The sequence below is a fragment of the Lathyrus oleraceus genome, unplaced genomic scaffold (assembly GCF_024323335.1).
Source record: "Lathyrus oleraceus cultivar Zhongwan6 unplaced genomic scaffold, CAAS_Psat_ZW6_1.0 chrUn0856, whole genome shotgun sequence".
Classification (NCBI taxonomy): domain Eukaryota; kingdom Viridiplantae; phylum Streptophyta; class Magnoliopsida; order Fabales; family Fabaceae; genus Lathyrus; species Lathyrus oleraceus.
Genome location: NW_026113247.1, coordinates 1 through 24450, shown reverse-complemented (window position 1 = coordinate 24450; position 24450 = coordinate 1). Strand labels below are relative to the sequence as shown.

At 36.7% G+C, this 24450-nt stretch overlaps 2 pseudogenes; both read left to right on the top strand.

Moving 5' to 3' along the window:
- The first annotated feature begins 536 nt into the window (after positions 1 to 536).
- LOC127115026 (protein FAR1-RELATED SEQUENCE 5-like) lies at positions 537 to 11310 on the top strand (annotated as a pseudogene).
- A 941-nt stretch (positions 11311 to 12251) lies between these two features.
- LOC127115025 (protein FAR1-RELATED SEQUENCE 5-like) lies at positions 12252 to 23023 on the top strand (annotated as a pseudogene).
- Positions 23024 to 24450: the final 1427 nt, after the last annotated feature.

Genomic DNA, 24450 nt, shown 5'->3' with positions numbered 1-24450 from the left:
GAAAAAAAAATCAAATTTTGTCTGATATTGAATGCTTTTATGTAGAGAGATTGTTAATTTTTATTTTATTTTCTTTTTCATGTTCAATCTATAGAGACAATTTATTATATATTTCTTCATCAATAATTGAAATAATATAAAAACACAAATTGCTTAGAATAAATATGTATTAAATATGTCTGAAAAATCAATCAAACGAAGAAACTGGAACGAAAAAAATTATCATGTCAATAAAATGATTTGCTTAGTTTTGGTCAGATTTATGGTTCGAAGAATCAAATATAAATCTTTTCATAAGCATATTAATTAAGGGATATCTTACCTTAATATGACTGCCATGAAAAATGTAATGGCATGAACAAAGGTTTATGAATGTCATAAACAATGTTAACAATTAAGGTTTAAAAAATGTCTGCGATCGTCAATTAACTCCAACTTATGGTTCGTTGTGACATTAATTGCAATTGTCAATTAACTCTAACTTATGACATTAATTGCAATCGTCAATTAACTCCAATTTATTCTTTAACATAAAAATGGCAAATAACGATATCGGTATAGGTATTTGCCGATACCGTTTTGCCTCCATTTTTGCGGTTGCATATAGGCTTTTAAAGCATTGCTAACACTAATTTTTCACCAACGTTGCAGCTAAGATGGTTAAAGATGTGATCATGAAAAGATTAGATGGACTTGCTTTTATTCAATACACAAGTCAAAACGATGTGATCACGGAAATATCAAAGGGACTTGCTTTTATTATTCATTGTCTACAAAATTTTACTACCGAAAAATATCTAAAAACTTGTAAAACTTAATCCTTATAATTTGAGTGGACCCCACCAAGAGCCCCAAAACCACCCAAGAAGTAGAACTCATTCTCTCTCTTTTAATCAAATCTCATATTATTTGTTAAGACTCAAGCTACCATTGATTTAAATTTTATAAAAGTTTCAACAATCAGTAGAAGTCCATAAATTATTATACTTAAATTTAATATTAAAATAAAAAAACGAGAAAAAATTGGAAAATCATACAATCATAAAAAAGAAGAAAATATTATTAGTTTAGGGTTTAACTTCATGTATGTAGAGATTTGCAAATATAGTTTGTGAGATAAAATTTGTGAAAGTATAAAGATCAATTTTGAATAGATGGATGGAGTGGGGAAGAATAATAGAAGTAATTGAAATGAGAAATAAAGAGAGTGAGAGAAACGTGGAAGAAGAAAGAGAAAGAGAGAGTGAGACAAATGTGAAAGAAGAAAGAGAAAGAGAGAAACGTGGAGAAGTTGTTATTATTATGATTTAATTATTATTATTATATTTATTTTTAATTATATGCTTATATGTCAAAATGAATAGTTTTAATTGGATGATAGTGTAAAATGGTTTTAACCGTCAGTGTATTCCAATTAATCTCAATTTTAAATCTATTTTTAATATATAAAAGTTAATTACCATCATAATTACTTAATTACCCTAATTACAATACATAATACAACTAATTTCATGTTCCTATAAGTAATTTCGTACTAAACTCTATTTAATACTCTAACTAACTCTATCATTTTATAATTTAATAAATTTGCCTCAACAACATAAAAATTGATTCAACTATATATTATATAAAATATAATTAAAAATTGATTCAAATATATCAAAATACATTAAAAAAGACTTTTTCATTGGGTAAGGTGATGTATGATATGAGTAATTTCCAATGGATGAATTATTTTATGGATTTGGGATAAAAAGAGAATTTTGAAATCTTGAATTATGGTATGGATTTGGAATAAGAGGTGGATTTCCAAAATATGAGGTGTTTTGTTGATTCGGGATACAAAGAGGACTTCCATCATTTTGCATAAAATTGGAGCATGTGTTATGTTGATTGAGGTTCATTTTCAAATGAAACGTGTACACAAAAAAATTAAAATAAAATAAAATAAATTGGTCAAATTTAGACTAGATGTGAGTGAAAAATGTGATAAAATAAATTACCTATTTATACTACTAAAAAATATTACCGTTATTTTATTGTTGTTGCAATCTTATCATTCCAAAATGAAATCAATATCCTGAAATCAAATTAGTTATTATGGTAGTTTTTTAACCAAATATTATCGTTGCTTGATTTTCTTTAACCAAATATTCACGTGTCCGTTTGGAGTGTTCGCATACCGAAAAATGCCCTTTGGGCTGTGCAATGCACCGGCGACTTTCCAACGATGTGCGCAAGCCATTTTTGCCGATCTGATAGAGAAAACAATGGAAGTCTTCATGGATGACTTCTCGGTATTTGGTGGGTCTTTTAGTCTATGCTTGGCAAACTTGAAAACGGTGTTGGAAAGATGTGTGAAGACCAATTTGGTGCTTAATTGGGAGAAATGTCACTTCATGGTGACCGAGGGGATCGTGTTAGGCCACAAAGTCTCTAGAAGGGGGCTTGAAGTGGATAAAGCTAAGGTTGAAGTGATAGAAAAATTACCTCCTCCGGTGAATGTGAAGGGCATCCGTAGCTTTTTGGGGCACGCCGGGTTCTATCGGCGCTTTATCAAGGACTTCTCAAAGGTGGCTAAGCCTTTGAGCAATTTGCTCGCTAAGGACCAGGTATTTCTCTTAACCGATGATTGTTTGCAAGCTTTTGAGACTTTAAAAGAAAAATTGGTTACCGCTCCAATAATAGTCGCTCCCAATTGGAATGAAAATTTTGAACTAATGTGTGATGCGAGCGACTACGCAGTTGGAGCGGTACTTGGCCAAAGAAAAGATAAAAACTTTCATGCGATACATTATGCAAGTAAGGTTCTTAACGAGGCTCAAATAAACTATGCCACTACGGAAAAAGAACTACTTGCAATAGTGTATGCGCTAGAAAAGTTTAGGTCTTATCTTATAGGGTCTAAAGTCGTAGTGTATACCGACCACGCGGCGATTAAATATCTGCTAACCAAACCGGATTCGAAGCAAAGGCTCATCCGTTGGATCCTCTTGTTACAAGAATTTGATGTGGAAATCAAAGACAAGAAGGGGTCGGAAAATTTGGTGGCGGATCATTTATCCCGCTTAGTGAATGTGGAGGTTACAGCGTCTGAGAAGGAAATCCGGGAAGAATTTCCTGATGAAAAACTGTTTAAAGTTCAAGTTAGGCCGTGGTTTGCAGACTTTGCGAACCACAAGGCTAGTGGTTTTGTGCCTCCCGACCTAACTTCGAACCAAAAAAGGAAGTTTCTTTCGGATGCAAAGTATTATGTTTGGGATGACCCGTACTTGTTTAAGTAGGGTAGTGATAACCTATTAAGGAGATGCGTCACTGGCGATGAAGCGCAGAGCATCCTTTGGCATTGTCACAACTCGCCTTACGGCGGACACTATAATGGGGTGAGAACGGCCACTAAAATCCTCCAATCGGGATTTTATTGGCCGCCATTTTCAAAGACGCACACACCCATGCGCAAAGTTGTGATAGTTGCCAGAGAAGCGGTGGGATCGGTAAGAGAGATGAGATGCCTCTACAAAATATACAAGAAGTCGAAGTATTTGATTGTTGGGGCATCGATTTTGTAGGACCATTCCCGCCCTCTTATGGGAACGAGTATATGCTTGTCGCAGTTGACTACGTTTCTAAGTGGGTTGAGGCGATTGCCTCACCTCGGGCGGACGCGAAAACGGTGATAATTTTTTTGAAGAAAAACATATTTTCCCGTTTCGGAACCCCCCGAGTGTTGATAAGTGACGGAGGGTCACACTTTTGTAATGCACTGTTGGAAAGCATTTTAAAACATTACGGTGTATCACATAGGGTGACAACTCCGTATCACCCACAGGCGAATGGGCAAGCCGAGGTCTCTAATCGAGAAATTAAGAGAATTCTCGAAAAAACTGTGTCTAATTCAAAAAAGGAGTGGTCCCAAAAATTGGATGAGGCGTTATGGGCATACCGTACCGCCTTTAAAGCTCCAATTGGCCTAACTCCCTTTCAATTGGTGTTTGGTAAAACTTGCCATTTGCCGGTTGAATTGGAGCACAAAGCCTTGTGGGCCCTGAAATATTTAAATTTTGAAAATGAGTTGGCCGGTGACAAAAGGAAGGTGCAACTACTTGAGTTGGAAGAGATGCGCAATGCCGCATATCACTCAAGTTGGTTGTACAAAGAAAAGGCAAAAAAGTACCACGACAAGAAGCTCCGAAGCAAAGAATTTGTGCCCGGACAGTTTGTCCTATTGTTCAACTCCAGGTTGAAATTGTTTCCCGGGAAGTTGAAATCAAAATGGTCTGGGCCATTTCGGGTGAAAGAGGTGAAGGAGTACGGGGCTATTGTCATTGAAGACATGGACAAGAAAGATAGTTGGACCGTGAATGGCCAACGATTGAAAGTTTATCTCGGCGGTCATGTGGATCGCGAGAGCTGTGCAATTCCGTTGGATGCTCCTCTGTGAGCATCACACCGTCGAGCTTAGCCGACGTTAAACAAGCGCTTGTTGGGAGGCACCCCAACATTGTAAGTATTTACTGCTTTTTCTGTGTGTTGTGATGGGATTCGAAGTGCTAACACCTTGCTGAATGAACCTGAACTGCTGCCTTTGAAAAGGCAATTGCTGTCATGCTCGCTTGCTGCTCGCTAGGCGAGGCAGTAGCGAGCTGATTCGCTAGCTGCTCGCTAGGCGAAGCAGCAGCGAGCGCTGCATGACAGCACTTATTAAAAATCTCAGCAGGGCACTCATTTTGGCCCAAACATAACTTTTCTGTTTTTCAACTCTGCTGAGGAAAATTTTAACCGAGCACTCTCCACACTCTCTCATTTTCATCTCTCTCACTAACACTCTATCCCTATTTGGAAGATTGCAAACCCTACTCCACTTCACATTTCAATCAATCCGTGTAACTAAGGTTTGCCCTACTACATTTTCTGTATGTTTGAACTCTGTTATTTCCGATTTGGATGTCAATTAGGATGAGTTGTGGTATGGGAAACTTTAGGTTTGCATGTGGGATTTTAGGTTTTGCAATTGGGGATTTTAGGTTTTGCAATTGAGGATTTTAGGTTTTGCATGTAAATGTGTAATCCCCAATAGCATAGAACGTTCGTTTAATTGATAAATCATTAGGTTCTGAAATTGAAACCATTAGAATGTGGGTTTTGGGAAAGATTCTCTGAAAATGCTGCAGAACCCAAAAACCCGTAAGGTTCGCTAGCACTCGCTAGGCGAACCAGGGGCGAGCGTTCGCTGCCACTTCGCTAGGCGAAGCAGCAGCGAGCATGACAGTTCTTTAAATTTTGGTTTTGCTGTCTAATCTGTTTGGTGTGTGTTGTTTCCTTTTATATTTTGCAGATGGAATCAAGGTTTGGAAATTCAAAGAAGAGGAAGGGAGGAAACACTTCCCGGTCTGTACCTATCCAATTTGATACCGATAAGTTTGTCGGCCCGAAGCAGGCCGCCAGGTACATTGCTTTGGAAAAACGGAAAATTCTTCCGGAGAAGCGATTCCTCATCAACCCCCAAGGCACAAACAGAGCATTCGCCGGGTTGATTGACACAAAAAAATGGGATCGGTTGATTAATCCCCTGGAGCACTATGATATCGCAACGGTGCGTGAGTTTTATGCAAACGCACTACCGGATGATGACGAGCCGTTTACTTGGACATCTCGAGTGGCCGGTCGTCCCGTTGCGTTTGATAGGGATGCCATTAACCGAGTCCTAGGTGAACCGCTCCAGTTGGGAGCCGAAGAGAGGGACACATACCACACTGATTTACGGCTTCACCGGGATGTTGAAGCCATTTCTGCCGCCCTGCTATTAAGAGGGAAATCTGTTGAGCTGAACCCATCTGGGGTTCCCATGAGGTATCATAGGGAGGACATGACTCCCTTGGCTCAACTGATTCTGCTGATGGTGCTGACAAACATCCAACCAAAGTCCCACACTTCTACAGTGCCGATCCCAGTGGCACATTTGGTCCATTGTATCCTCACAAACGTCCAGATCGATGTGGCGAGGATCATCGCTAATGAGCTTAAGTCCGTGATTGAGAGCGGGCTAAAGTCGGGGGCTCGTGTGAATTGTCCCCTGGCTTTCCCGTGCTTAATCATGAGTTTGTGCATTCAGGCGAAGGTGAGACTACCCTCAAGGGGTCAGGTAAGGATCCCGTCGCCCATTGATGACAGGTACGTGGCCAAATATTGCAGGGCCAAGAATGTTAGAGACAATGCAGCTGCAGAGAGTACCCGGGCTTCTGATGGTCCTGGTACTTCTACTCCTGGACCAGATCCCTACCTGCAAGCTGTGTGCGATTACAGTTTTGAATGGATGGCGGCAACCCAGCGTGCCATGATAGATATGCACGACTCTATGCAGCGGTTACAGCTGCAGGGAAGTGGTGCTCATGCCTTGATGACGCGTGAGCAGTTTCTGCTTAACGCCAACTGGCCTGTGGACAGGCCTGTGTATGGTGAGGGGGCGGGCGCTGGTGCGTCTTCGGGTGCTGCAGCTGATGATGATGATGATGATGATGATGAGGCTACCGGTTCTGAAGCCGGTAGCGAGGAGGATTCTGAGCCCTTAGAGGGTTAAGTTTTTGTATTTTTCATTTTACGTTTATTTCTATTGTATTTCCAGAATTCTGTATTTTGATGTTGGCTTTGTACTTTTGGGGTGTTTTGTCCCCCATGAACAAATTTAAATTTTCAGTAATGTTATTTATTTATGTTTTTAATTTTGTTTGTTTAATAAATTTTTGGTTGATTGAGTGGCAAACCTTCTAGATTGGTTGCTCCTCAAAGAAGTACCCAATGAAGGTGCATCCGAGCTTGGATGGCAATGATAAGAATAAACAAGTGAATAAGGCTAAGGTACATGGTTACCTCCGGCTAGAATTTTAGAATGCATTAAGAACTTTACTCTTTTTGGTAAATTGAATATTGTCTTTTTGCAACATAATTGAATGAATGTTTCATCTAGAACTTAAAACCACAAATTGTGAGGAAACCTCCATTGTACACTTAAATGCTGGATTCTAATAAGTTTTGTTGATTCATTTGATTCATGCTTTGTATTTTATTATTGTGAATATGTGGAAGCAATTAGAAATGATCAAGGCACTTGTTTTCTATCGAGCACAACTACATCCAAAATCAACTTACCTGTGAGCAGAGAGAGTATTCGTTAACCCCTTTGAGCTTAAACAGTTGAATCTCAGCTTGAAATAAAGCGAGATTTCAAAAATCTTTTTTTACAACCCGGAAAATCTTGATTATTGTTCTTTTGCCGTAAAAAGTTAAGATCATTCACTTAGGGTGAGTAAGAAATAAGTTGGGGAGAATCGGTAAGTACCACAACTCTTGAAAAAAAAATGAAAAACCGAGCAAGCATTGAAAATAAAAATATAGAAAAGAAACATCTGTTTTGTAAATATGATGTGAAAGAAAAGAACAAAAATAGAAAGAATGAAAATGAATGCTTGCTTGGAAGAAAAATAGTGAAAAATAAAAATTGAGTTGTGAAATAAGAGTTGTGAAGGTTTCAAATAAGAAACAAATGGAACGAAGTCGAGATGTGTGAATATGTGTACAGTGAATGTCTCTTTTGCATCAGCAATTTCGTTTTCAATGGCCTTAGAAATGACCCTTGTTTGTTAACCTGACCAAGCTTCAACCGAAAAGCCCTTAGTGATCTTCGTGCTTCCACATTACCATTTATAATTGTTAGACATTGTATGAATCGAATTGATTTCTTCATTATTTGTTAGAGAGTGAGATTATTCCCGCGGTTGCAAACGCGTAAATTCTTCATTCCTTATTCGAAGAGGAGAGATAGGGTAATTCATTCAGAATAATATTGTTGTAGATAGATAAATATTTCGCATAGCTATTAAGTTTTAGTTCTTGTGTATTATTTTATTCGAACCGTTGGAAACTTGTATATGCTGATTCGCTTGTGTTTGAGCCGTTTTATCCAACTTCGGAGAAACCATTTTCTTAATGCAAATCCTCTTGTCCTTCAAGAGGCATACTTTGATTGAGGACAAGCAAGAATCTAGTTGGGGAGAGTTGTTAGATACCCAAAAGTGCTTATTTGAGCTATCAAATATGGGTATCTTTCACTCTATTTCCTTGCTAAATTGTCAAAACCACCTTTGTTTTAGATGAAATGCAATATATTGATAAACGATCTTGGTACCTTTGATTTGTGTGTTATTGTGCAGGAAGAAGGCATGAAATAATTGAAAATGAAGACACAAGAAAGTTGGCAAAGGAACCAAAGAGAAGATGCATTCATCAGCTTGCTCGCTAGGCGAGAGCTGTAGCGAAGGACTCGCTAGGCGAGCTTCCAGCGAACATTGCAGCGAACGCGTCCAGACTTGGTGAAAAGCGCAGCCAGCACTCACTCGCTAGGCGAGCCATCAGCGAGATCCCAACGAGGATTCCAGTAGCCAAACCTCTCAACCTCGTTGGAGCGAGGGTTGAAGCGTGCCCTTCGCTAGGCGAAGGTTTTGTTCGCTAGGCGAACATGACAGTCTGAGATAGGCTGTTTCTCTGGGCGCAGGTGCCTCATGTGCCTCAATTAGACCCTCGCTAGGCGAGCCATTCTGCTCGCCTAGCGAGCATGACAGCCCAGTACAGCTCTATAAGTAGCAAGTGCCACTTTTTGAAGCCATACCTAGTTTTCCATACTTTTGCACTTTTTCTAGATATTTTTACAGCATTGTTCTTAGAAGCTTTTGTGCCCTAAATTTCATTTCTCTTCATCTCTTAACCATCTTTTACAAAAAGAAGGTGGATTCCCATCCAATCTCGATTATTCGACTCGGATGTTGATCAACCTTCTTCCGAAACTTGCCGACCAAGCTACCATGAAAATGAGTAGCTAAGTCCTCCATTTGTCAAGGTTAGATGTAGATGATCATTAGCTTTGTGTGTAAATGTAAGGATCTTCATGTGTAAACTCTTTAATGGTGAATATATGATGAAAACTTTGTTCTTATTCAAAACTCTTTGTGTTGGTTTATGATCGAGAGATGTTTACCAACTCTTAACCTAGGTTTTCATCCAATCTTGTTTGTTAGCTAGAGATAGTAATGAATGATTTTGTTCACCATAAGGTTGAACCAAAAAGTTGTCATTTTGATAGGTTGTGTTAGAGATAAACAATCGATCAAAATGGGAAAACTCACAATGTGTGTTCGAGAGAAACACATTGGGAGGACTTTGTGAAATAATTTATCATCTAAAGGAGTTTATAAGATTGTTGACCGAACAAATACATGCAAAGTGATCGTTGAACCCTAACTTTGGCAATATTTCTCAAATATTCAAATCAAACTTTTACCGTATTTTATTACATTTTTATGCAAGATAACGTGACAACAACCAAAACCCTATTGTTACTTAAGCTAAGATTAATACAACCATCGAACGGCGGTGATATCTTACAATCCCTGTGGATACGATAACAAAAACCCGACACTTAAAATTACCAACTAACACCAGCTGTACATGCTTTCCAATTTTGGTAATTTGAAGTAGGCGTCGAAAATTTGAGCTAACATGTACTGAAAGTGGTGGTGTTGATAATGTTAGATTTAATCCACAAGATGGTATCAATTACTTAACTAAAAAGAGACAAAAAAAATTAGAAAATGGAGATGCTCAAATGATGTTATCATACTTTAAAAGTTGTCAATTGAAGAATCTTGGGTTTTTCTATGCTTTTCAAATGGACGCTGAAGGAAGATTAGCAAATTGTTTCTGGGTTGATTCAATGTCCAAAATGGCATATAAATACTTTGGTGATGTTGTTACTTTTGATCCGACGTATTTGACAAATAAATATAAAATGCCTTTTGTTCCATTCACAAGAGTTAATCATCATCAACAATCCATTCTTTTTGGTTGTGCTCTATTATGGTATGAAACTATAGAGAGTTTTTTTTTTTGCTAAGTACTTGGTTAGAAGCAATGGGTGGAATTTCTCCTAAAACTATCATCACAGATCAAGATGCTGCTATTAGTATTGCAGTTGCAAAGGTATTTCCAAAGGTTAATCATCATTATTGCATGTGGCATATTGAGAAAAAAGTTCCTGAGTACTTGAATCGTGTCTATCACGAACATGGTGAATTTAAAAATAAATTTTACAAGTGCATCCACCAATCTACCAATGTTGAAGAATTTGATTCTGATTGGGGAACAGTGATTGATAAATATGGATTACAAGATAATCAGTGGCTAAACAAGATATTCTCCATTCGAGAAAAATAGATTCCTGCTTATGTACGTCACAATTTTTGTGCAGGAATGTCTACCACTCAAAGGAGTGAAAGTATGAATAAATATTTTAAGGATTTTTTGAATTCAAGTACTTCATTAAGCCAATTTGTGACACAATATGAAAAAGATCTTGATGCACGTTACAACAAGGAAAAAGAGAAGACTTTCAAAACAAGAAATTCAAAGCCACTTTTACGAACTTTATATCCCATGGAAGAAGAAGCTTCAAAATTTTATACAAGAAAAATGTTTAGAATATTCCAAGATGAGTTGGTTAGTTCTCAATTATTTATCACAGAAAAGGTTAAGTTTTCTATTGAAGTCTCAACGTATAAAGTTCGTGAAATTTACAAAGAGAAACCTATCTACTATGTGAATTTTCATGTCACTTCAAAAGAAGAAAATTGTAGTTGTCACATGTTTGAATTTTCAGGTATTCTTTGTCGACGTGTATTATGTGTATTCATAAAGAAAAAGGTTTATTGTCTCCCTTCACAGTATGTTTTACATAGATGGTCTATTAATGCTAAAAAAGAAAAGGTAAAAGAAGTGACAATTGAAGGATTTCAAGAAGGAAGCAACAACGCTTCTGACACTTTATTGTTTAATAGTATTATGGTTCACTCCCTCGAACTATCAGAAAGAGGTTCACAATCCGAAACATCACGATATTGCAATTCAAAGTTTGCAAAATGGGATTGCAAAACTTGATTTATTGGATATTGAAGAGTCAAATAAGAAGTTTGTTGATTTAACATCTGAAGATATGCCAAAAGTATTTGATGGTAATATAGCTTTGCATGACCCTCCACTTATAGCAACTAAAGGATGTCCACGGACTTTGCGAATGAAAAGCAGTTTGGAGATGGTCAGAAAAGGTTCCTCTACTTGTAGTTATTTCATGAAAAAGGGTCATACTAAGCCTAAATGTCCAAATTTAAATCAAACAAGGTATCTTAAAATTACATGTACATGTCTTCTCATTTTTTTATCATGTTAATTTGATTCACTAACAACATATTTATGATTTTTAGGTGATAAATTCAATTTTCAAACTCTATTTTGAAACTTCTATATTGTTGGTTGATTAAGAGGTAATAGTTTTTTCTAACGTTACTGATTTTGTTTATATTTATACTAGTGTTAATTTTAATAATTAATTGTCTTCATATTATAATTGAAGGTCTTTATTCAAGTCATGCCTTATCAAGTCTTTTAGAACAGGAAAATTCAATAAGTTGCTTCTATACTCTTTGGAGACTTCATCAGAGCCTTATTTAAGTTGTTGGCATTTTGCACTTACTGTTTTACTCTACTGTGATTTTTATGTTTAGATTAAATGGTCTTTTGTTGATTTTTTTTATGTTGGAGTCTATGAGGGATTAGGGAAGCATTTCTCATTCTTTATAAAGTTATGTGCTTATCCATTTATTCTTAACTTTTGAAAAAAAAATCAAATTTTGTCTGATATTGAATGCTTTTATGTAGAGAGATTGTTAATTTTTATTTTATTTTCTTTTTCATGTTCAATCTATAGAGACAATTTATTATATATTTCTTCATCAATAATTGAAATAATATAAAAACACAAATTGCTTAGAATAAATATGTATTAAATATGTCTGAAAAATCAATCAAACGAAGAAACTGGAACGAAAAAAATTATCATGTCAATAAAATGATTTGCTTAGTTTTGGTCAGATTTATGGTTCGAAGAATCAAATATAAATCTTTTCATAAGCATATTAATTAAGGGATATCTTACCTTAATATGACTGCCATGAAAAATGTAATGGCATGAACAAAGGTTTATGAATGTCATAAACAATGTTAACAATTAAGGTTTAAAAAATGTCTGCGATCGTCAATTAACTCCAACTTATGGTTCGTTGTGACATTAATTGCAATTGTCAATTAACTCTAACTTATGACATTAATTGCAATCGTCAATTAACTCCAATTTATTCTTTAACATAAAAATGGCAAATAACGATATCGGTATAGGTATTTGCCGATACCGTTTTGCCTCCATTTTTGCGGTTGCATATAGGCTTTTAAAGCATTGCTAACACTAATTTTTCACCAACGTTGCAGCTAAGATGGTTAAAGATGTGATCATGAAAAGATTAGATGGACTTGCTTTTATTCAATACACAAGTCAAAACGATGTGATCACGGAAATATCAAAGGGACTTGCTTTTATTATTCATTGTCTACAAAATTTTACTACCGAAAAATATCTAAAAACTTGTAAAACTTAATCCTTATAATTTGAGTGGACCCCACCAAGAGCCCCAAAACCACCCAAGAAGTAGAACTCATTCTCTCTCTTTTAATCAAATCTCATATTATTTGTTAAGACTCAAGCTACCATTGATTTAAATTTTATAAAAGTTTCAACAATCAGTAGAAGTCCATAAATTATTATACTTAAATTTAATATTAAAATAAAAAAACGAGAAAAAATTGGAAAATCATACAATCATAAAAAAGAAGAAAATATTATTAGTTTAGGGTTTAACTTCATGTATGTAGAGATTTGCAAATATAGTTTGTGAGATAAAATTTGTGAAAGTATAAAGATCAATTTTGAATAGATGGATGGAGTGGGGAAGAATAATAGAAGTAATTGAAATGAGAAATAAAGAGAGTGAGAGAAACGTGGAAGAAGAAAGAGAAAGAGAGAGTGAGACAAATGTGAAAGAAGAAAGAGAAAGAGAGAAACGTGGAGAAGTTGTTATTATTATGATTTAATTATTATTATTATATTTATTTTTAATTATATGCTTATATGTCAAAATGAATAGTTTTAATTGGATGATAGTGTAAAATGGTTTTAACCGTCAGTGTATTCCAATTAATCTCAATTTTAAATCTATTTTTAATATATAAAAGTTAATTACCATCATAATTACTTAATTACCCTAATTACAATACATAATACAACTAATTTCATGTTCCTATAAGTAATTTCGTACTAAACTCTATTTAATACTCTAACTAACTCTATCATTTTATAATTTAATAAATTTGCCTCAACAACATAAAAATTGATTCAACTATATATTATATAAAATATAATTAAAAATTGATTCAAATATATCAAAATACATTAAAAAAGACTTTTTCATTGGGTAAGGTGATGTATGATATGAGTAATTTCCAATGGATGAATTATTTTATGGATTTGGGATAAAAAGAGAATTTTGAAATCTTGAATTATGGTATGGATTTGGAATAAGAGGTGGATTTCCAAAATATGAGGTGTTTTGTTGATTCGGGATACAAAGAGGACTTCCATCATTTTGCATAAAATTGGAGCATGTGTTATGTTGATTGAGGTTCATTTTCAAATGAAACGTGTACACAAAAAAATTAAAATAAAATAAAATAAATTGGTCAAATTTAGACTAGATGTGAGTGAAAAATGTGATAAAATAAATTACCTATTTATACTACTAAAAAATATTACCGTTATTTTATTGTTGTTGCAATCTTATCATTCCAAAATGAAATCAATATCCTGAAATCAAATTAGTTATTATGGTAGTTTTTTAACCAAATATTATCGTTGCTTGATTTTCTTTAACCAAATATTCACGTGTCCGTTTGGAGTGTTCGCATACCGAAAAATGCCCTTTGGGCTGTGCAATGCACCGGCGACTTTCCAACGATGTGCGCAAGCCATTTTTGCCGATCTGATAGAGAAAACAATGGAAGTCTTCATGGATGACTTCTCGGTATTTGGTGGGTCTTTTAGTCTATGCTTGGCAAACTTGAAAACGGTGTTGGAAAGATGTGTGAAGACCAATTTGGTGCTTAATTGGGAGAAATGTCACTTCATGGTGACCGAGGGGATCGTGTTAGGCCACAAAGTCTCTAGAAGGGGGCTTGAAGTGGATAAAGCTAAGGTTGAAGTGATAGAAAAATTACCTCCTCCGGTGAATGTGAAGGGCATCCGTAGCTTTTTGGGGCACGCCGGGTTCTATCGGCGCTTTATCAAGGACTTCTCAAAGGTGGCTAAGCCTTTGAGCAATTTGCTCGCTAAGGACCAGGTATTTCTCTTAACCGATGATTGTTTGCAAGCTTTTGAGACTTTAAAAGAAAAATTGGTTACCGCTCCAATAATAGTCGCTCCCAATTGGAATGAAAATTTTGAACTAATGTGTGATGCGAGCGACTACGCAGTTGGAGCGGTACTTGGCCAAAGAAAAGATAAAAACTTTCATGCGATACATTATGCAAGTAAGGTTCTTAACGAGGCTCAAATAAACTATGCCACTACGGAAAAAGAACTACTTGCAATAGTGTATGCGCTAGAAAAGTTTAGGTCTTATCTTATAGGGTCTAAAGTCGTAGTGTATACCGACCACGCGGCGATTAAATATCTGCTAACCAAACCGGATTCGAAGCAAAGGCTCATCCGTTGGATCCTCTTGTTACAAGAATTTGATGTGGAAATCAAAGACAAGAAGGGGTCGGAAAATTTGGTGGCGGATCATTTATCCCGCTTAGTGAATGTGGAGGTTACAGCGTCTGAGAAGGAAATCCGGGAAGAATTTCCTGATGAAAAACTGTTTAAAGTTCAAGTTAGGCCGTGGTTTGCAGACTTTGCGAACCACAAGGCTAGTGGTTTTGTGCCTCCCGACCTAACTTCGAACCAAAAAAGGAAGTTTCTTTCGGATGCAAAGTATTATGTTTGGGATGACCCGTACTTGTTTAAGTAGGGTAGTGATAACCTATTAAGGAGATGCGTCACTGGCGATGAAGCGCAGAGCATCCTTTGGCATTGTCACAACTCGCCTTACGGCGGACACTATAATGGGGTGAGAACGGCCACTAAAATCCTCCAATCGGGATTTTATTGGCCGCCATTTTCAAAGACGCACACACCCATGCGCAAAGTTGTGATAGTTGCCAGAGAAGCGGTGGGATCGGTAAGAGAGATGAGATGCCTCTACAAAATATACAAGAAGTCGAAGTATTTGATTGTTGGGGCATCGATTTTGTAGGACCATTCCCGCCCTCTTATGGGAACGAGTATATGCTTGTCGCAGTTGACTACGTTTCTAAGTGGGTTGAGGCGATTGCCTCACCTCGGGCGGACGCGAAAACGGTGATAATTTTTTTGAAGAAAAACATATTTTCCCGTTTCGGAACCCCCCGAGTGTTGATAAGTGACGGAGGGTCACACTTTTGTAATGCACTGTTGGAAAGCATTTTAAAACATTACGGTGTATCACATAGGGTGACAACTCCGTATCACCCACAGGCGAATGGGCAAGCCGAGGTCTCTAATCGAGAAATTAAGAGAATTCTTGAAAAAACTGTGTCTAATTCAAAAAAGGAGTGGTCCCAAAAATTGGATGAGGCGTTATGGGCATACCGTACCGCCTTTAAAGCTCCAATTGGCCTAACTCCCTTTCAATTGGTGTTTGGTAAAACTTGCCATTTGCCGGTTGAATTGGAGCACAAAGCCTTGTGGGCCCTGAAATATTTAAATTTTGAAAATGAGTTGGCCGGTGACAAAAGGAAGGTGCAACTACTTGAGTTGGAAGAGATGCGCAATGCCGCATATCACTCAAGTTGGTTGTACAAAGAAAAGGCAAAAAAGTACCACGACAAGAAGCTCCGAAGCAAAGAATTTGTGCCCGGACAGTTTGTCCTATTGTTCAACTCCAGGTTGAAATTGTTTCCCGGGAAGTTGAAATCAAAATGGTCTGGGCCATTTCGGGTGAAAGAGGTGAAGGAGTACGGGGCTATTGTCATTGAAGACATGGACAAGAAAGATAGTTGGACCGTGAATGGCCAACGATTGAAAGTTTATCTCGGCGGTCATGTGGATCGCGAGAGCTGTGCAATTCCGTTGGATGCTCCTCTGTGAGCATCACACCGTCGAGCTTAGCCGACGTTAAACAAGCGCTTGTTGGGAGGCACCCCAACATTGTAAGTATTTACTGCTTTTTCTGTGTGTTGTGATGGGATTCGAAGTGCTAACACCTTGCTGAATGAACCTGAACTGCTGCCTTTGAAAAGGCAATTGCTGTCATGCTCGCTTGCTGCTCGCTAGGCGAGGCAGTAGCGAGCTGATTCGCTAGTTGCTCGCTAGGCGAAGCAGCAGCGAGCGCTGCATGACAGCACTTATTAAAAATCTCAGCAGGGCACTCATTTTGGCCCAAACATAACTTTTCTGTTTTTCAACTCTGCTGAGGAAAATTTTAACCGAGCACTCTCCACACTCTCTCATTTTCATCTCTCTCACTAACACTCTATCCCTATTTGGAAGATTGCAAACCCTACTCCACTTCACATTTCAATCAATCCGTGTAACTAAGGTTTGCCCTACTACATTTTCTGTATGTTTGAACTCTGTTATTTCCGATTTGGATGTCAATTAGGATGAGTTGTGGTATGGGAAACTTTAGGTTTGCATGTGGGATTTTAGGTTTTGCAATTGGGGATTTTAGGTTTTGCAATTGAGGATTTTAGGTTTTGCATGTAAATGTGTAATCCCCAATAGCATAGAACGTTCGTTTAATTGATAAATCATTAGGTTCTGAAATTGAAACCATTAGAATGTGGGTTTTGGGAAAGATTCTCTGAAAATGCTGCAGAACCCAAAAACCCGTAAGGTTCGCTAGCACTCGCTAGGCGAACCAGGGGCGAGCGTTCGCTGCCACTTCGCTAGGCGAAGCAGCAGCGAGCATGACAGTTCTTTAAATTTTGGTTTTGCTGTCTAATCTGTTTGGTGTGTGTTGTTTCCTTTTATATTTTGCAGATGGAATCAAGGTTTGGAAATTCAAAGAAGAGGAAGGGAGGAAACACTTCCCGGTCTGTACCTATCCAATTTGATACCGATAAGTTTGTCGGCCCGAAGCAGGCCGCCAGGTACATTGCTTTGGAAAAACGGAAAATTCTTCCGGAGAAGCGATTCCTCATCAACCCCCAAGGCACAAACAGAGCATTCGCCGGGTTGATTGACACAAAAAAATGGGATCGGTTGATTAATCCCCTGGAGCACTATGATATCGCAACGGTGCGTGAGTTTTATGCAAACGCACTACCGGATGATGACGAGCCGTTTACTTGGACATCTCGAGTGGCCGGTCGTCCCGTTGCGTTTGATAGGGATGCCATTAACCGAGTCCTAGGTGAACCGCTCCAGTTGGGAGCCGAAGAGAGGGACACATACCACACTGATTTACGGCTTCACCGGGATGTTGAAGCCATTTCTGCCGCCCTGCTATTAAGAGGGAAATCTGTTGAGCTGAACCCATCTGGGGTTCCCATGAGGTATCATAGGGAGGACATGACTCCCTTGGCTCAACTGATTCTGCTGATGGTGCTGACAAACATCCAACCAAAGTCCCACACTTCTACAGTGCCGATCCCAGTGGCACATTTGGTCCATTGTATCCTCACAAACGTCCAGATCGATGTGGCGAGGATCATCGCTAATGAGCTTAAGTCCGTGATTGAGAGCGGGCTAAAGTCGGGGGCTCGTGTGAATTGTCCCCTGGCTTTCCCGTGCTTAATCATGAGTTTGTGCATTCAGGCGAAGGTGAGACTACCCTCAAGGGGTCAGGTAAGGATCCCGTCGCCCATTGATGACAGGTACGTGGCCAAATATTGCAGGGCCAAGAATGTTAGAGACAATGCAGCTGCAGAGAGTACCCGGGCTTCTGATGGTCCTGGTACTTCTACTCCTGGACCAGATCCCTACCTGCAAGCTGTGTGCGATTACAGTTTTGAATGGATGGCGGCAACCCAGCGTGCCATGATAGATATGCACGACTCTATGCAGCGGTTACAGCTGCAGGGAAGTGGTGCTCATGCCTTGATGACGCGTGAGCAGTTTCTGCTTAACGCCAACTGGCCTGTGGACAGGCCTGTGTATGGTGAGGGGGCGGGCGCTGGTGCGTCTTCGGGTGCTGCAGCTGATGATGATGATGATGATGATGATGAGGCTACCGGTTCTGAAGCCGGTAGCGAGGAGGATTCTGAGCCCTTAGAGGGTTAAGTTTTTGTATTTTTCATTTTACGTTTATTTCTATTGTATTTCCAGAATTCTGTATTTTGATGTTGGCTTTGTACTTTTGGGGTGTTTTGTCCCCCATGAACAAATTTAAATTTTCAGTAATGTTATTTATTTATGTTTTTAATTTTGTTTGTTTAATAAATTTTTGGTTGATTGAGTGGCAAACCTTCTAGATTGGTTGCTCCTCAAAGAAGTACCCAATGAAGGTGCATCCGAGCTTGGATGGCAATGATAAGAATAAACAAGTGAATAAGGCTAAGGTACATGGTTACCTCCGGCTAGAATTTTAGAATGCATTAAGAACTTTACTCTTTTTGGTAAATTGAATATTGTCTTTTTGCAACATAATTGAATGAATGTTTCATCTAGAACTTAAAACCACAAATTGTGAGGAAACCTCCATTGTACACTTAAATGCTGGATTCTAATAAGTTTTGTTGATTCATTTGATTCATGCTTTGTATTTTATTATTGTGAATATGTGGAAGCAATTAGAAATGATCAAGGCACTTGTTTTCTATCGAGCACAACTACATCCAAAATCAACTTACCTGTGAGCAGAGAGAGTATTCGTTAACCCCTTTGAGCTTAAACAGTTGAATCTCAGCTTGAAATAAAGCGAGATTTCAAAAATCTTTTTTTACAACCCGGAAAATCTTGATTATTGTTCTTTTGCCGTAAAAAGTTAAGATCATTCACTTAGGGTGAGTAAGAAATAAGTTGGGGAGAATCGGTAAGTACCACAACTCTTGAAAAAAAAATGAAAAACCGAGCAAGCATTGAAAATAAAAATATAGAAAAGAAACATCTGTTTTGTAAATATGATGTGAAAGAAAAGAACAAAAATAGAAAGAATGAAAATGAATGCTTGCTTGGAAGAAAAATAGTGAAAAATAAAAATTGAGTTGTGAAATAAGAGTTGTGAAGGTTTCAAATAAGAAACAAATGGAACGAAGTCGAGATGTGTGAATATGTGTACAGTGAATGTCTCTTTTGCATCAGCAATTTCGTTTTCAATGGCCTTAGAAATGACCCTTGTTTGTTAACCTGACCAAGCTTCAACCGAAAAGCCCTTAGTGATCTTCGTGCTTCCACATTACCATTTATAATTGTTAGACATTGTATGAATCGAATTGATTTCTTCATTATTTGTTAGAGAGTGAGATTATTCCCGCGGTTGCAAACGCGTAAATTCTTCATTCCTTATTCGAAGAGGAGAGATAGGGTAATTCATTCAGAATAATATTGTTGTAGATAGATAAATATTTCGCATAGCTATTAAGTTTTAGTTCTTGTGTATTATTTTATTCGAACCGTTGGAAACTTGTATATGCTGATTCGCTTGTGTTTGAGCCGTTTTATCCAACTTCGGAGAAACCATTTTCTTAATGCAAATCCTCTTGTCCTTCAAGAGGCATACTTTGATTGAGGACAAGCAAGAATCTAGTTGGGGAGAGTTGTTAGATACCCAAAAGTGCTTATTTGAGCTATCAAATATGGGTATCTTTCACTCTATTTCCTTGCTAAATTGTCAAAACCACCTTTGTTTTAGATGAAATGCAATATATTGATAAACGATCTTGGTACCTTTGATTTGTGTGTTATTGTGCAGGAAGAAGGCATGAAATAATTGAAAATGAAGACACAAGAAAGTTGGCAAAGGAACCAAAGAGAAGATGCATTCATCAGCTTGCTCGCTAGGCGAGAGCTGTAGCGAAGGACTCGCTAGGCGAGCTTCCAGCGAACATTGCAGCGAACGCGTCCAGACTTGGTGAAAAGCGCAGCCAGCACTCACTCGCTAGGCGAGCCATCAGCGAGATCCCAACGAGGATTCCAGTAGCCAAACCTCTCAACCTCGTTGGAGCGAGGGTTGAAGCGTGCCCTTCGCTAGGCGAAGGTTTTGTTCGCTAGGCGAACATGACAGTCTGAGATAGGCTGTTTCTCTGGGCGCAGGTGCCTCATGTGCCTCAATTAGACCCTCGCTAGGCGAGCCATTCTGCTCGCCTAGCGAGCATGACAGCCCAGTACAGCTCTATAAGTAGCAAGTGCCACTTTTTGAAGCCATACCTAGTTTTCCATACTTTTGCACTTTTTCTAGATATTTTTACAGCATTGTTCTTAGAAGCTTTTGTGCCCTAAATTTCATTTCTCTTCATCTCTTAACCATCTTTTACAAAAAGAAGGTGGATTCCCATCCAATCTCGATTATTCGACTCGGATGTTGATCAACCTTCTTCCGAAACTTGCCGACCAAGCTACCATGAAAATGAGTAGCTAAGTCCTCCATTTGTCAAGGTTAGATGTAGATGATCATTAGCTTTGTGTGTAAATGTAAGGATCTTCATGTGTAAACTCTTTAATGGTGAATATATGATGAAAACTTTGTTCTTATTCAAAACTCTTTGTGTTGGTTTATGATCGAGAGATGTTTACCAACTCTTAACCTAGGTTTTCATCCAATCTTGTTTGTTAGCTAGAGATAGTAATGAATGATTTTGTTCACCATAAGGTTGAACCAAAAAGTTGTCATTTTGATAGGTTGTGTTAGAGATAAACAATCGATCAAAATGGGAAAACTCACAATGTGTGTTCGAGAGAAACACATTGGGAGGACTTTGTGAAATAATTTATCATCTAAAGGAGTTTATAAGATTGTTGACCGAACAAATACATGCAAAGTGATCGTTGAACCCTAACTTTGGCAATATTTCTCAAATATTCAAATCAAACTTTTACCGTATTTTATTACATTTTTATGCAAGATAACGTGACAACAACCAAAACCCTATTGTTACTTAAGCTAAGATTAATACAACCATCGAACGGCGGTGATATCTTACAATCCCTGTGGATACGATAACAAAACCCGACACTTAAAATTACCAACTAACACCAGCTGTACATGCTTTCCAATTTTGGTAATTTGAAGTAGGCGTCGAAAATTTGAGCTAACATGTACTGAAAGTGGTGGTGTTGATAATGTTAGATTTAATCCACAAGATGGTATCAATTACTTAACTAAAAAGAGACAAAAAAAATTAGAAAATGGAGATGCTCAAATGATGTTATCATACTTTAAAAGTTGTCAATTGAAGAATCTTGGGTTTTTCTATGCTTTTCAAATGGACGCTGAAGGAAGATTAGCAAATTGTTTCTGGGTTGATTCAATGTCCAAAATGGCATATAAATACTTTGGTGATGTTGTTACTTTTGATCCGACGTATTTGACAAATAAATATAAAATGCCTTTTGTTCCATTCACAAGAGTTAATCATCATCAACAATCCATTCTTTTTGGTTGTGCTCTATTATGGTATGAAACTATAGAGAGTTTTTTTTTTGCTAAGTACTTGGTTAGAAGCAATGGGTGGAATTTCTCCTAAAACTATCATCACAGATCAAGATGCTGCTATTAGTATTGCAGTTGCAAAGGTATTTCCAAAGGTTAATCATCATTATTGCATGTGGCATATTGAGAAAAAAGTTCCTGAGTACTTGAATCGTGTCTATCACGAACATGGTGAATTTAAAAATAAATTTTACAAGTGCATCCACCAATCTACCAATGTTGAAGAATTTGATTCTGATTGGGGAACAGTGATTGATAAATATGGATTACAAGATAATCAGTGGCTAAACAAGATATTCTCCATTCGAGAAAAATAGATTCCTGCTTATGTACGTCACAATTTTTGTGCAGGAATGTCTACCACTCAAAGGAGTGAAAGTATGAATAAATATTTTAAGGATTTTTTGAATTCAAGTACTTCATTAAGCCAATTTGTGACACAATATGAAAAAGATCTTGATGCACGTTACAACAAGGAAAAAGAGAAGACTTTCAAAACAAGAAATTCAAAGCCACTTTTACGAACTTTATATCCCATGGAAGAAGAAGCTTCAAAATTTTATACAAGAAAAATGTTTAGAATATTCCAAGATGAGTTGGTTAGTTCTCAATTATTTATCACAGAAAAGGTTAAGTTTTCTATTGAAGTCTCAACGTATAAAGTTCGTGAAATTTACAAAGAGAAACCTATCTACTATGTGAATTTTCATGTCACTTCAAAAGAAGAAAATTGTAGTTGTCACATGTTTGAATTTTCAGGTATTCTTTGTCGACGTGTATTATGTGTATTCATAAAGAAAAAGGTTTATTGTCTCCCTTCACAGTATGTTTTACATAGATGGTCTATTAATGCTAAAAAAGAAAAGGTAAAAGAAGTGACAATTGAAGGATTTCAAGAAGGAAGCAACAACGCTTCTGACACTTTATTGTTTAATAGTATTATGGTTCACTCCCTCGAACTATCAGAAAGAGGTTCACAATCCGAAACATCACGATATTGCAATTCAAAGTTTGCAAAATGGGATTGCAAAACTTGATTTATTGGATATTGAAGAGTCAAATAAGAAGTTTGTTGATTTAACATCTGAAGATATGCCAAAAGTATTTGATGGTAATATAGCTTTGCATGACCCTCCACTTATAGCAACTAAAGGATGTCCACGGACTTTGCGAATGAAAAGCAGTTTGGAGATGGTCAGAAAAGGTTCCTCTACTTGTAGTTATTTCATGAAAAAGGGTCATACTAAGCCTAAATGTCCAAATTTAAATCAAACAAGGTATCTTAAAATTACATGTACATGTCTTCTCATTTTTTTATCATGTTAATTTGATTCACTAACAACATATTTATGATTTTTAGGTGATAAATTCAATTTTCAAACTCTATTTTGAAACTTCTATATTGTTGGTTGATTAAGAGGTAATAGTTTTTTCTAACGTTACTGATTTTGTTTATATTTATACTAGTGTTAATTTTAATAATTAATTGTCTTCATATTATAATTGAAGGTCTTTATTCAAGTCATGCCTTATCAAGTCTTTTAGAACAGGAAAATTCAATAAGTTGCTTCTATACTCTTTGGAGACTTCATCAGAGCCTTATTTAAGTTGTTGGCATTTTGCACTTACTGTTTTACTCTACTGTGATTTTTATGTTTAGATTAAATGGTCTTTTGTTGATTTTTTTTATGTTGGAGTCTATGAGGGATTAGGGAAGCATTTCTCATTCTTTATAAAGTTATGTGCTTATCCATTTATTCTTAACTTTTGAAAAAAAAATCAAATTTTGTCTGATATTGAATGCTTTTATGTAGAGAGATTGTTAATTTTTATTTTATTTTCTTTTTCATGTTCAATCTATAGAGACAATTTATTATATATTTCTTCATCAATAATTGAAATAATATAAAAACACAAATTGCTTAGAATAAATATGTATTAAATATGTCTGAAAAATCAATCAAACGAAGAAACTGGAACGAAAAAAATTATCATGTCAATAAAATGATTTGCTTAGTTTTGGTCAGATTTATGGTTCGAAGAATCAAATATAAATCTTTTCATAAGCATATTAATTAAGGGATATCTTACCTTAATATGACTGCCATGAAAAATGTAATGGCATGAACAAAGGTTTATGAATGTCATAAACAATGTTAACAATTAAGGTTTAAAAAATGTCTGCGATCGTCAATTAACTCCAACTTATGGTTCGTTGTGACATTAATTGCAATTGTCAATTAACTCTAACTTATGACATTAATTGCAATCGTCAATTAACTCCAATTTATTCTTTAACATAAAAATGGCAAATAACGATATCGGTATAGGTATTTGCCGATACCGTTTTGCCTCCATTTTTGCGGTTGCATATAGGCTTTTAAAGCATTGCTAACACTAATTTTTCACCAACGTTGCAGCTAAGATGGTTAAAGATGTGATCATGAAAAGATTAGATGGACTTGCTTTTATTCAATACACAAGTCAAAACGATGTGATCACGGAAATATCAAAGGGACTTGCTTTTATTATTCATTGTCTACAAAATTTTACTACCGAAAAATATCTAAAAACTTGTAAAACTTAATCCTTATAATTTGAGTGGACCCCACCAAGAGCCCCAAAACCACCCAAGAAGTAGAACTCATTCTCTCTCTTTTAATCAAATCTCATATTATTTGTTAAGACTCAAGCTACCATTGATTTAAATTTTATAAAAGTTTCAACAATCAGTAGAAGTCCATAAATTATTATACTTAAATTTAATATTAAAATAAAAAACGAGAAAAAT